The sequence below is a fragment of the Bos grunniens genome, chromosome 26, assembly GCF_055505025.1.
Source record: "Bos grunniens cultivar Pamir isolate PY7600 chromosome 26, Bosgru_T2T1.0, whole genome shotgun sequence".
Classification (NCBI taxonomy): domain Eukaryota; kingdom Metazoa; phylum Chordata; class Mammalia; order Artiodactyla; family Bovidae; genus Bos; species Bos grunniens.
Window position 1 is genome coordinate 3,678,333 of NC_141190.1, and position 12,919 is coordinate 3,691,251.

The 12,919-nt window shown below is 44.7% G+C and overlaps 1 long non-coding RNA gene across 2 annotated transcripts; it reads left to right on the plus strand.

Moving 5' to 3' along the window:
- The first annotated feature begins 3,131 nt into the window (after positions 1-3,131).
- Positions 3,132-12,516, plus strand: LOC147343958 (uncharacterized). Of its 2 annotated transcripts, none has more exons than XR_015155560.1 (2): positions 3,132-3,560; positions 12,102-12,516. It is a non-coding gene; the product is annotated as an uncharacterized LOC147343958 (long non-coding RNA). The 2 variants fall into 2 exon arrangements; XR_015155561.1 differs by lacking the exon at positions 3,132-3,560 and adding an exon at positions 9,968-10,312.
- The last annotated feature ends 403 nt before the right edge of the window (positions 12,517-12,919 follow it).

Here is a 12,919-nt window from a genome sequence, read left to right on the forward strand (position 1 = left end):
CTTAAATATATTTGGGTTCTTCTGGATTAGTCCAATCACTCTTAAGTAATCAATATGGAAAACATGGCTAAGACATTTTTTTTTTTGCATGAATTTTAAAATCTCAAATATAGGCTGTACATTCATATAGTTTTCTAATAAAAGCTTTCAAATATAATATACATATTTCCAGGCACAAAAAACTATAATAATTTAATCTGGAATCATGTTAACATTTGACCATTTGACTATATTTACTAGTGCCATTTAGTCTGACTCAGCCTTATAGGAGGTTGGTAAAACGGTCTTTTTCTTTTAGTTCAGACACTACCCACTCACTGATGATCTAAATAAAACTCTTTTTTCCTTAACTTAATAAACACTAACTCTGCACTTAATAAGTGTCCTGGGGCAGGAAATATTTTAAATTGCACATATCCTTTGGTCTAGCCTGAATAAGTTTATTATGATGATGGCCTATGGAGATAGGCATTGGAGGCACTTAGAATTTTGTATGATCTTGTCACTTCCTTTAACCTACATGAGGCTTTAAGGAAGAGGCTTAGTCTTTCAGAGAGTCAGTTTCTTAATCTTTTAAAAAATCTCACTAATTTACTGAAAGAATAATTAAGACTAAGTATATAAAGCCCTTAGCATACTATTTAAAATATTGTAAGCACTCGATAAACTGTAGAGATTATTACTGTTTCTCTTACACTATGGATTCATTACTGTTATTTTCCCTGTTGCTGTAATTTTAGATAACATTCACATTTAAAAGATCTAGGAGGTTGCATGGTAATCACTAACAATATTATGAATCTATGAAATCCATTTCAAAATAGTTTGAAAGACACATACAATCACAAATTTTATAAAATTTTGTGAGTATTTAGACCTATGGATCTTATAGGTCATATCTAGAGAATTCCTGTGGCATTAAGCTAAAAGCCCCTTACCCTGGAGCATGTTTTCTCAAAAACATGTACATAAACATGAAAATCTTAAATGTATGTCAGAATATAAAGGTGAACCGCTAATGGAAAATACTAAAAACTACCAGTAACTCAGAAGACGGAGAATTATAGTGAAAAATGCATAGGATTAGGAATATTGTGCATAAGGGCTCAATGGATAAGGGCTCAATGCAAATGCTAGAATTTTGTCCCTATTCAAGCATTTCTTCCCATGAAGATCCTGAGGAAAATGACTATGCAGATCAAAGACTAGGGAGTCAACTTACTCTTCTGTAATTATTTGAGGGTTTGTCCCAAAAAGTTATTAGGGTATTTTAGTGAACTATAATAGACTAGACTCTTGGCTTCTGCATCCCTCACTAAGGGGGAGTTGCAAGTATCTTGCAGACTTGAAATGGGAACCCACTATGATATTCTTGCCTGGAGAATCTGATGGACAGAGGAGTCTGGTGGGCTACACTCCATGGGGTTGCAAAGACTTGGAAACTACTGAAGTGACTTCAACATGCAGAATTGAATGACAGCAGTTTGTTTACTTCAACCACACACACCCAGAATTACTATACTGCCACTGCAGTTCTAGGAAATACTTAGAAAAATATGAGAAAATTGCCAACAAATGAAAGTTCAGTTCAGTTCAGTCACTCAGTCGTGTCCGACTCTTTGCGACCCCACGAATTGCAGGATGCCAGGCCTCCCTGCCCATCATCAACTCCCGGAGTTCACTCAGACTCACATCCATCGAGTCAGTGATGTCATCCAGCCATCTCATCCTCTGTCATCCCCTTCTCCTCCTGCCCCCAATCCCTCCCAGCATCAGAGTCTTTTCCAATGAGTCAACTCTTCACATGAGATGGCCAAAGTACTGGAGTTTCAGCTTTAGCATCATTCCTTCCAAAGAACACCCAAGACTGATCTCCTTTAGAATGGACTGGTTGGATCTCCTTGCAGTCCAAGGGACTCTCAAGAGTCTTCTCCAACACCACAGTTCAAAAGCATCAATTCTTCAGCGCTCGGCCTTCTTCACAATCCAACTCTCACATCCATACGTGACTACAGGAAAAACCATAGCCTTGACTAGACAGATCTTTGTTGGGAAAGTAATGTCTCTGCTTTTGAATATGCTATCTAGGTTGGTCATAACTTTCCTTCCAAGTAGTAAGCGTCTTTTAATTTCATGGCTGCAGTCCCCATCTGCAGTGATTTTGGAGCCCCAAAAAATAAACTCTGACACTATTTCCACTGTTTCCCTATCTATTTCCTATAAAGGGATTGGACCGGATGCCATAATCTTCGTTTTCTGAATGTTGAGCTTTAAGCCAACTTTTTCACTCTCCTCTTTCACTTTCATCAAGAGGCTTTTTAGTTCCTCTTCACTTTCTGCCACAACGGTGGTGACATCTGCATATCTGAGGTTATTGATATTTCTCCCGGCAATCTTGATTCCAGCTTGTGCTTCTTCTAGCCCAGCGTTTCTCATGATGTACTCTGCATATAAGTTAAATAAGCAGGGTGACAATATACAGCCTTGACATACTCATTTTCCTGTTTGGAACCAGTCTGTTGTTCCATGTCCAGTTCTAACTGTTTCTTCCTGACCTGCATATAGGTTTCTCAAGAGGCAGGTCAGGTGGAGAAGGGAATGACAAACCACTGCAGTATTCTTGCCTTGAGAACCCCATAAACAGTATGAAAAGGCAAAAATGATAGGATACTGAAAGAGCAACTCCCCAGCTCAGTAGGTGCCCAATATGCTACTGGAGATCATTGGAGAAATAATTTGAGGAAGAATGAAGGGATGGGGCCAAAGCAAAAACAATACCCAGTTGTGGATGTGATTGGTGATAGAAACAAGGTCTGATGCTGTAAGAGCAATATTGCATAGGAGCCTGGAATGTTAGGTGCATGAATCAAGGTGTTAGGTAGGTAGAACAGGGAAAAGGAGTCCAAAATGGCGGTGGCTAAAAGACAAGGAAGGTCTGAGGACCAGAGTGAAGACTTCAGGCAGAACAAACAGCACTCCTGGCTAAGCCCAATTTGCGAAGGGCAGGCTCAGGTGGAGGAAAAAACATATAAAAGGAGGAGCCAAAGCACTTTCTCATGGACTCTCTCTCTCCCACGTGTGTGCTGTCTCTCTCTCTCTTTCTCTCTCTCTCTCCCTCCTTCCCCCACATGCTCCTCCACTCTCTTCTCTTCCAGTCTTGGATTCTCCTGCTATCTTCTAAATAAAATGGAACTGTAACACTGATTTGCCTAAGAGCTGTAGCATGGTTTGTCCAAGACCTGAGAGTTGTGATGCGCTGAGGGCTTTAATGTCTGTCGCTCCAAATCTTTGTTGTGATGAGACAAAGAACCGAGGAACATACACTCGCATGACATCTATGGTGCCATGACTCGGATTTAACCTGGCTGAAACAACCTCCGCGCGGAAGAGGCCAAGCACAACAGGAGCCCAACTCAGCAAAGCTCCCACGCTAGAAGTGGAAGGCAAAGAAACCCAGTTCAGGGGAAGGCCCATTGTGCTGGAAACCGGGACAGCGAAAAACGAACTCAGCAAAAAGCTCACGCAGCCCAGTCTCAGATTCCAGAAGACCTCCGGTTAAGGTACGAGGTCCTTGCTCCTATGGCTGGAGGGACCTTTACAATCACTTGTTTCTTGTTTCCTCCAACCTCCTGCAAACAGGCGGGCAGCATGGGCACAATTGAGGGACTCTGCAGAGGCTACTACACAGCATGTTCCAAAGGCGCTATCTGCTGAGCCCCAGTAGCTGTTATACAAGCCGGTGGGGGTTCTTCTGTCCTTTCTCTTCTCTGCGCCAAGGATCAGACCAATGAAACTGTGAGTAATAGTCAGATATTTAGCAAATTTTCCGGTGGGCTATGAAGGGGATTTCACATTCCAGGATGTCTGGCTCAAGGTCAGTGATCACACCATTGTGATTATCTTGTTTGTGAAGACCTTTTTTGTACAGTTCTTCTGTGTATTCCTGTCACCTCTTCTTAATATCTTCTGCTTCTTTTAGGTCCATACCATTTCTGTCCTTTATCGAGCCCATCTTTGCATGAAATGTTCCTTTGGTATCTATAATTTTCTTGAAGAGATCTCTAGTCTTTCCCATTCTGTTGTTTTCCTCTATTTCGTTGCATTGATCACTGAGGAAGGCTTTCTTATCTCTTCTTGCTATTCTTTGGAACTCTGCATTCAGATGCTTATATCTTTCCTTTTCTCCTTTGCTTTTCACTTCTCTTCTTTTCACAGCTATTTGTAAGGCCTCCCCACACAGCCATTTTGCTTTTTTGCATTTTTTTTCCATGGGCATGGTCTTGATCCCTGTCTCCTGTTCAATGTCACGAACCTCATTCCATAGTTCATCAGGCACTCTATCTATCAGATCTAGGTCCTTAAATCTATTCTCACTTCCACTGTATAATCATAAGGGATTTGATTTAGGTCATACCTGAATGGTCTAGTGGTTTTCCCTACTTTCTTCAATTTAAGCCTGAATTTGGCAATAAGGAGTTCATGGTCTGAGCCACAGTCAGCTCCTGGTCTTGTTTTTGCTGACTGTATAGAGCTTCTCCATCTTTGGCTGCAAAGAATATAATCAGTCTGACTTCGGTGTTGACCATATGGTGATGTCCATGTGTAAAGTCTTCCCTTGTGTTGTTGGAAGAGGGTGTTTGTTATGACCAGTGCATTTTCTTGGCAAAACTCTATTAGTCTTTGCCCTGCTTCATTCCGTATTCCAAGGCCAAATTTGCCTGTTATTCCAGGTGTTCCTTGACTTCCTACTTTTGCATTGCAGTCCCCTATAATGAAAAGGACATCTTTTTTGGGTGTTAGTTCTAAAAGGTCTTGTAGGTCTTCAAAGAACCGTTCAACTTCAGCTTCTTCAGCATTACTGGTTGGGCATAGACTTGGATTACTGTGATATTGAATGGTTTGCCTTGGAAACGAACAGAGATCATTCTGTCGTTTTTGAGATTGCATCCATGTACTGCATTTCGGACTCTTTTGTTGGCCATGATGGCCACTCCGTTTCTTCTGAGGGATTCCTCCCTGCGGTAGTAGATATAATGGTCATCTGAGTTAAATTCACACATTCCAGTCCATTTCAGTTCACTGATTCCTAGAATGTCGACATTCACTCTTGCCATCTCTTGTTTGGACCACTTCCAATTTGCCTTGATTCATGGACCTGACATTCCAGGTTCCTATATAATATTGCTTTTTACAGCATCGGACCTTGCTTCTATTACCAGTCACATCCACAGCTGGGTATTCTTTTTCACATCCTGGAATGTGAAGTCAAGTGGGCCTTAGAAAGCATCACTATGAACAAAGCTAGTGGAGGTGATGGAATTCCAGTTGAGCTATTCCAAATCCTGAAAGATGATGCTGTGAAAGTGCTGCACTCAATATGCCAGCAAATTTGGAAGACGCAGCAGTGGCCACAGGACTGGAAAGGTCTGTTTTCATCCCATTCCAAAGAAAGGCAATGCCAAAGAATGCTCAAACTACTGCACAATTGCACTCATCTCACATGCTAGTAAAGCAATGCTCAAAATTCTCCAAGCCAGGCTTCAGCAATATGTGAACCATGAACTTCCTGATGTTCAAGCTGGTTTTAGAAAAGGCAGAGGAACCAGAGATCAAATTGCCAACGTCTGCTGGATCATGGAAAAAGCAAGAGAGTTCCAGAAAAGCATCTATTTCTGCTTTATTGACTATGCCAAAGCCTTTGACTGTGTGGATCACAATAAACTGGGGGAAATTCTGAAAGAGATGGGAATACCAGACCACCTGACCTGCCTCTTGAGAAATCTGTATGCAGTTCAGGAAGCAACAGTTAGAACTGGACATGGACCAACAGGCTAGTTCCAAATAGGAAAAGGAGTTCGTCAAGGCTGTATATTGTCACCCTGTTTGTTTAACTTATATGCTAGTACATCATGAGAAATGCTGGACTGGAAGAAACACAAGCTGGAATCAAGATTGCTGGGAGAAATATCAATAACCTCAGATATCCAGATGACATCACCCTTATGGCAGAAAGTGAAGAAGAACTAAAAAAGCCTCTTGATGAAAGTGAAAGTGGAGAGTGAAAAAGTTGGCTTAAAGCTCAACATTCAGAAAATGAAGATCATGGCATCCGGTCCCACCACTTCATGGGAAATAGATGGGGAAACAGTGGAAACAGTGTCAGACTTTATTTTTTGGGGCTCCAAAATCACTGCAGATGGGGACTGCAGCCATGAAATTAAAAGACGCTTACTCCTTGGAAGGAAAGTTATGACCAACCTAGATAGCATATTCAAAAGCAGAGACATTACTTTTCCAACAAAGTTTTGTCTAGTCAAGGCTATGGTTTTCCCAGTGGTCATGTATGAATGTGAGAGTTGGACTGTGAAGAAGGCTGAGCACCGAAGAATTGATACTTTTGAACTGTGGTGTTGGAGAAGACTCTTGAGAGTACCTTGGCCTACAAGGAGATCCAACCAGTCCCTTCTGAAGAGATCAGCCCTGGGATTTCTTTGGAAGGAATGATGCTAAAGCTGAAACTCCAGTACTTTGGCCACCTCATGTGAAGAGTTAACTCATTGGAAAAGACTCTGATGCTGGGAGGGATTGGGGGCAAGAGGAGAAGGGGACGACAGAGGATGAGATGGCTGGATGGCATCACTGACTCGATGGACGTGAGTCTCAGTGAACTCTGGGAGTTGGTGATGAACAGGGAGGCCTGGAGTGCTGCGATTCATGGGGTCCCAAAGTCGGACACGACTGAGCGACTGATCTGATCTGATCTGATGAAGACGATTCCTTGGCATGTTTTTCCCACTGCTTTTTCCTCCTGTCCTTCAGCTTTCTCCCGGGACTCAAGCCTGGCCAAAACTAATGAAACTCAGGCTCTGATGTCTCATTGCAAAAATTCATTGAGAGACAAAGTGATAAGAGGTAGATTTGTTAGGATCCAGAGAGAAGCCACCCTTCAGGGTGTGAACCATTGCTGAAGGCAAGGGCTTCGGCCATGGTATTAGGCCTGGCTAGGTTTTGTGAGGGGATGGCATTCATATGCTAATGAGTGAGAAGATCAGCCCAGCCACTGGGGAACCACCCACTCCTCCCTCTTCTGACCTTGTGCCTTGGAGCTAAGGTTTACTTGAATTTGACTTGTCATCTTTGACCCAATTGATTTTAATTGGTTTGCATTATACCCTCGTGCTATGTCATTCTTTCAAAGGTTGTGCTCTGCCCCCTTCCCTCCTGTTTCATGCTCTTTTCCTGAGCCCCATCCAGACCCACAAATTTGCCTCTACAATCTTCTGGAGAGACAACCAGAAAATAGCTGGCCTTGGGAGGGAAATACTATAATATTCAACCCCCTAATCCTACCCAATACTGGTCACACTGGAGATCTTGGGGACGCCCAAACTCCAGTTCGGGGGATCCCAGGAGGTCATCACGCCTTGACCTGCCTCAGGATCGGTCTTCGAGAGGTTGTCATGCCTCAACCTGCTTGGGGATCCTCTAGTCCCAGGAGGTCGTCACGCCTCGACCTGCCCAGGGACCCAATTCTCAGGAGGCTGTCACGCCTCGACCTGCTTGGGGATTCGATCTCTAGGAGACTGTCACGCCTCAGCCTGCCTGGGGATCTGCACCCTGACCCGGGGACACCTGGCTCTCAGATTGCAACAGTTCTGGGTAGGATAAGCTTCAGAAAGACTCACCCCTACGGAAGCCTACCTATGGAAACAGAAAGAAGCCTATTACTTGTGGGACTGTGCCCAGTCTCAGCAATAACTCAGGATCCCAGTGAGAACCCCATTGCCTTTCTGGAGAGGCTAAAAGAGGCACTCCAAAAGTTTACCAACCTGGACTTAGACTCTTATGAGGGACGGGTGATTTTAAAGGACAAATTCCTGTCCCAATGTGCATCAGATAGCAGAATTAAGTTACAGCAGCTACAACAGCAGGGCCCTGCTGCCTCTTTAGATCAGATGGTCCAGACAGCCACCAATACCTTTCATAACAGAGAACAGGAGAAGGAGGCCAAGGCCCAGGAGAAGGAGAGAAAGAAAGAGACAAGGCATGCCCAGATGCTGGCCGCCCTCCAGAGAAGCCCTATGGCAAACCCCGAGTCCTTGAAGGACAAGGCACGAGACAAATGCCTGATCTGTAGACAGGCGGGGCATTGGGCCAAAGAGTGTCCAAACCGTGACAAGTCTCCTAGAACGGCTTGCCACAAATGCCATCAACTGGGACATTGGGAGGCACTCTGCCCTCGAGACCCAAGAGCCTCAAGGTCAAGTACCAAGCCAACCCTCACGATGGTTCAAGAGGACTGAAGCGGCCCGCTCCAGCCAGCCCGCCTGTCACAGATAACCATCACCGGGCTGGAGCCAGGGGTGCAACTGGATGTGGCAGGTAGGTCTGAGAATTTCTTGGTTGACAAAGGGGCTACCTACTCTGTCTTGATCTCCTACTCTGGAGCCTTCTCCTCCCAAACCTGTATCATTTTGGGTGCTACAGGAAAAGCAACTACTAAAAGATTCACCCGAGCACTTGTTTGTTGCTGGGATGGACAAATATTTTCCCACCAGTTTCTGGTGGTTCCTGAGTGTCCTACTCCCTTATTGAGAAGAGATATACTCACTAAACTGGGGACCAACCTTGTGATGGGAAGTTTTTAAGCCCCTAGAGCTCTACAGCTCCTGGTTACTACTGAAGAACCCATTACACCTTCAATAGAGAGGGACCAAAAACTATGGGAAGACAAAATTAACCCCCAGGTGTGGGACCAGGGGATTCCTGGGCGAGCCCACCAAGCTGAACCGGTCCTCATTGTCCTCAGAGATCCCACTCGGTTTCCTAACCAGAAACAATATCCTCTCAAAAGAGAGGCTCAGGAGGGACTACAGCCTTTAATAAATAAATTCCTTGCTTGTGGGCTATTGGTCCCCACCAGTTCGCCATGTAACACCCCAATCCTCTCAGTAAAGAAAAAGACAGAACCTGGTGAATTGTTCAAGATCTCCAGATCATAAATGAAGCTGTAGTCCCCCTCCATCACACAGTACCCAATCCCTATGTAATCTTGTGAGAAATCCCACCCAGTGCCAAGTGGTTTACAGTCTTGGATCTCAAAGATGCATTTTTTTGCATACCACTGGCTAAAGAATCCCAATATCATTTTGTCTTTGAGTGGGAAGCCCCAGGAGAAAAACACCAACAGATGACTTGGACAGTATTACCTCAGGGGTTCAGAGATAGCTCCCACCTGTTTGCACAGGCCCTTAGCCAGGATCTCCTAGATCTGGACCTGGGACCTAATGTGAAAATATTACGATATGTAGATTACCTACTAATCTGCTCTCCAGATGAGAAAAGTGCCCAAGAACATGAAATTCAGGTTCTAAACTTCTTGGCAGAAAGGGGATATAAAGTCTCCCGTGCTAAGGCACAGATGGTCGAGACAAAGGTCACTTACCGGGGAGTTCAGATTACACACGGGTCCAGGAGGCTGTCCTATGATCGGGTACAAGGAATCCTCCAGTTGCCCTCCCCCACGACTTGAAAACAATTGTGAGCTTTCCTGGGGCTAACTGGTTATTGTAGAATCTGGATACCCAATTATGGTCTAATTGCCCAGCCTCTATATGAAAGCTTAAAGGGACGAGATGATTCAATCCCACTGATGTGGGGAACTCCTCAAAAGAAGGCAGAGGCTACACTAAAACAGGACTTAACTCAGGCACCTGCCTTGAGGTTGCCAGACCCAGAAAAAGCATTCCAACTTTATGTCCATGAAAGAGAAGGAATAGCCTTGGGAGTGTTAACTCAAAGGTTGGGATCTGAGCCCCAGCTTGTAGCTTACTTATCCAAGAGGCTCGATCCAACTTCCCGAGGTTGGCCCCCCTGCCTTCGAAATCTTGCAGTTATTGGAATCATGATAGAAGATACTTTAAAACTCTCCTTTGGGGGAAAACTATTTTTACCAGCCACCAAGTAAAACAACTCATAAATGGGAGAAGCCATTTATGGATGTCTGATCAAAAAATCCTCAGATATCAAGTAATGCTGATGGAAAATCCAGGCCTCACTATATCCCCTTGTGAGGTTCTTAACCCAGCCACCCTCCTCCCTACCCCCGAGGGCTCTCTCCCCTTTCACTCTTGTCTAGAAACCTTGGACCCCTGGACAAAACCCCAAGAGGGATTGTCAGAAGATCCTCTGACCAATCCTGAGGAAATCTGGTACACTGATGGAAGCAGCTTTGTCTTGGATGGAAAAAGAAGAGCTGGGTATGCAGTAGTCTCCAATTTTGAGACCATAGAGGCTAAGCCTCTGCCACCAGGTACTTCAGCCCAATTAGCTGAGCTCATAGCCCTGACTCGAGCTTTAGAGCTGGGAAAAGGAAAAAGAATAGCCATTTACACTGACTCCAAGTATGCCTTTCTGGTACTACATGCATATGCAGCTATTTGGAAAGAAAGGAGTCACTTGACCACCCGAGGGTCCCCAATCAAATATGGTGATCAGATTCTTCGACTCTTGGAGGCAGTCCATCTGCCCACTGAGGTTTCAGTCTCCCACTGTAAAGGACACCAAAAAGGGAACACAGGAGTGGCACGAGGGAACCAAGCAGCTGATCAGGCAGCTAGGAGAGCAGAATTACAGAACCATGACCTAATAAGAATTGCCACCTTAGTTCCACAGACTAATTTGCCAGAAACTCCTTCATATACTGAAGGTGAGACTCTTTAAGCTAAGAGTGAGGGCTTTCAAGAAGATTATATGGGGTGGTTCCAAAAGGAGGGACTCCTTTTTCTACCTGGAAACCTCCAATGGAAGTTGGTTAACTCCTTAAATGCCACTTCTCATTTAGGAGAAAAGGCCCTCCAAAGATTACTAGAAAGGTCCTTCAGAGGAACAGGCTTCCAAACAACTATAAGACAGGTGGTCTCCTCTTGTCCCACTTGCCAATTAAACAACCCCCAAGGAGCTCGAAGACCCCAGCTGGCCCAGCCCGTCCAACAATGTGGGGCCTACCCAGGAGAGGACTGGCAGATGGACTTCACCCAGATGTCATACCTATTAGTTATGATAGATACATTCACAGGATGGATTGAAGTCTTTCCCACCCAGACTGAGAAGGCTGAGGAGGTGATAAAAAAAACTGCTCCATGAAATCATTCCAAGATTTGGTCTGCCCAGGTCATTACAAAGTGACAGTGGGACATCGTTTACTTCTAAGGTCACCCAAGGGGTCTCGAAAACATTGGGCATTACTTATTATCTCCATTGTGCCTGGAGGCCTCAATCTTCAGAAAAAGTAGAAAGAGCCAATCAATTCTTAAAATCAGTGATAAAAAAAATAACCCAAGAGACCTCCCTGGGATGGAAGGAGGCTTTACCAATAGCTCTCCTCCGCACCTGCATTGCCCCTAAGGAACAGGTTGGTCTTAGTCCTTATGAGATGCTATATGGGAGACCTTTTGTTTATGCCAATTACCTCTTCCTAGATCCAGAGGTTCAGACCCTCCAGTCTTATACCATGGCCATTGGGCAATTCCAACAGGATATACGCTTGTCGGGTATGAACCAGGACCCAAAAGAGTTACCACTATATGCTCCAGGAACTCAAGTCCTAATTAAAGTCTGGAAAGATGGGTCCCCAAAGGCTCAACTCCAGCCCACATGGAAGGGCCCCTACCCTGTAGTACTTTCTACCCCCACAGCAGTCAAGGTACCAGGACATGACTCCTGGATTCACTACTCACGAGTCAAGCCATGGAAGAAAACAGAAGAGGATACTCGATACACCTGTGAGCCCCTGGGAGATCTCAGATACCTATTCAGAACTACCAATGAGTGCCATTCTAATGAACACCCCCAAAATATGGTTTCTGGGGATAAGATTTCTCAGGATAACTCTAAGGAGCCAACACAACTTGACAGACTGTACTCCAAGACAGATAGGAGATAGATCATCTGATCCCTGAACAAGGAGGGACTTGAGCCATCCTGGCGATGTGAATTTAAAATTGACCAATGTCCGTACTAGTCCTTGTTATGCTATATTGATGATGCTTATGATTATTCCATGTACTGTCAATTATCTAACCTGTTTTGTCTCTGCCCAGGTCAACCAGCTACAACATGCAGTGCCAGTTCAACAAAGATATAAAACTACAGCTGACCACGGAAAATATCACACACCCTTGGACATCACTTTAAGGACTCTGAGGATTGAGACTAGCAAGAGGCGGAGGCCCAATACCCCTCGCTGTTCCAGTTCAGCAGGAAGAAGCCAGAAAGACCTCGACGCCCCTATTCCCAAAGAATTGGGCCTCCCATCTCTTGAGGGGGGAATGTTAGGTAGGTAGAATAGGGAAAAGGAGTCCAAAATGGTGGTGGCTAATAGACAAGGAAGGTCCTAGGACCAGAGTGAAGACTTCAGGCAGAACAAACAGCACTCCTGGCTAAGCCCAATTTGCATGGGGCAGGCCCAGGTGGAGGAAAAAACATATAAAAGGAGGAGCCAAAGCGCTTTCTCACGGACTCTCTCTCTCCCACGTGTGTGCTCTCTCTCTCTCTCTCTCTCTCTCTCCCTCTCTCTCCCTCTCTCCTCCACGCGCTACTCCACTCTCTTCTCTTCCAGTCTTGGATTCTCCTGCTATCTTCTAAATAAAATGGAGCTGTAACACTGATTTGCCTAAGAGCTGTAGCACAGTTTGTCCAAGACCCAAGAGCTGTGATGCGCTGAGGGCTTTAATATCCGTTGCTCCAAATCTTTGTTGTGATGAGACAAAGAACCGAGGAACATACACTCACGTGACAAAGGCAAATTGGAAGTGGTCAAACAGGAGATGGCAAGAGTGAACGTCAACATTCTAGGAATCAGCAAACTAAAATGGACTGGAATGGGTGAATTTAACCTAGATGACCATTATATCTACTA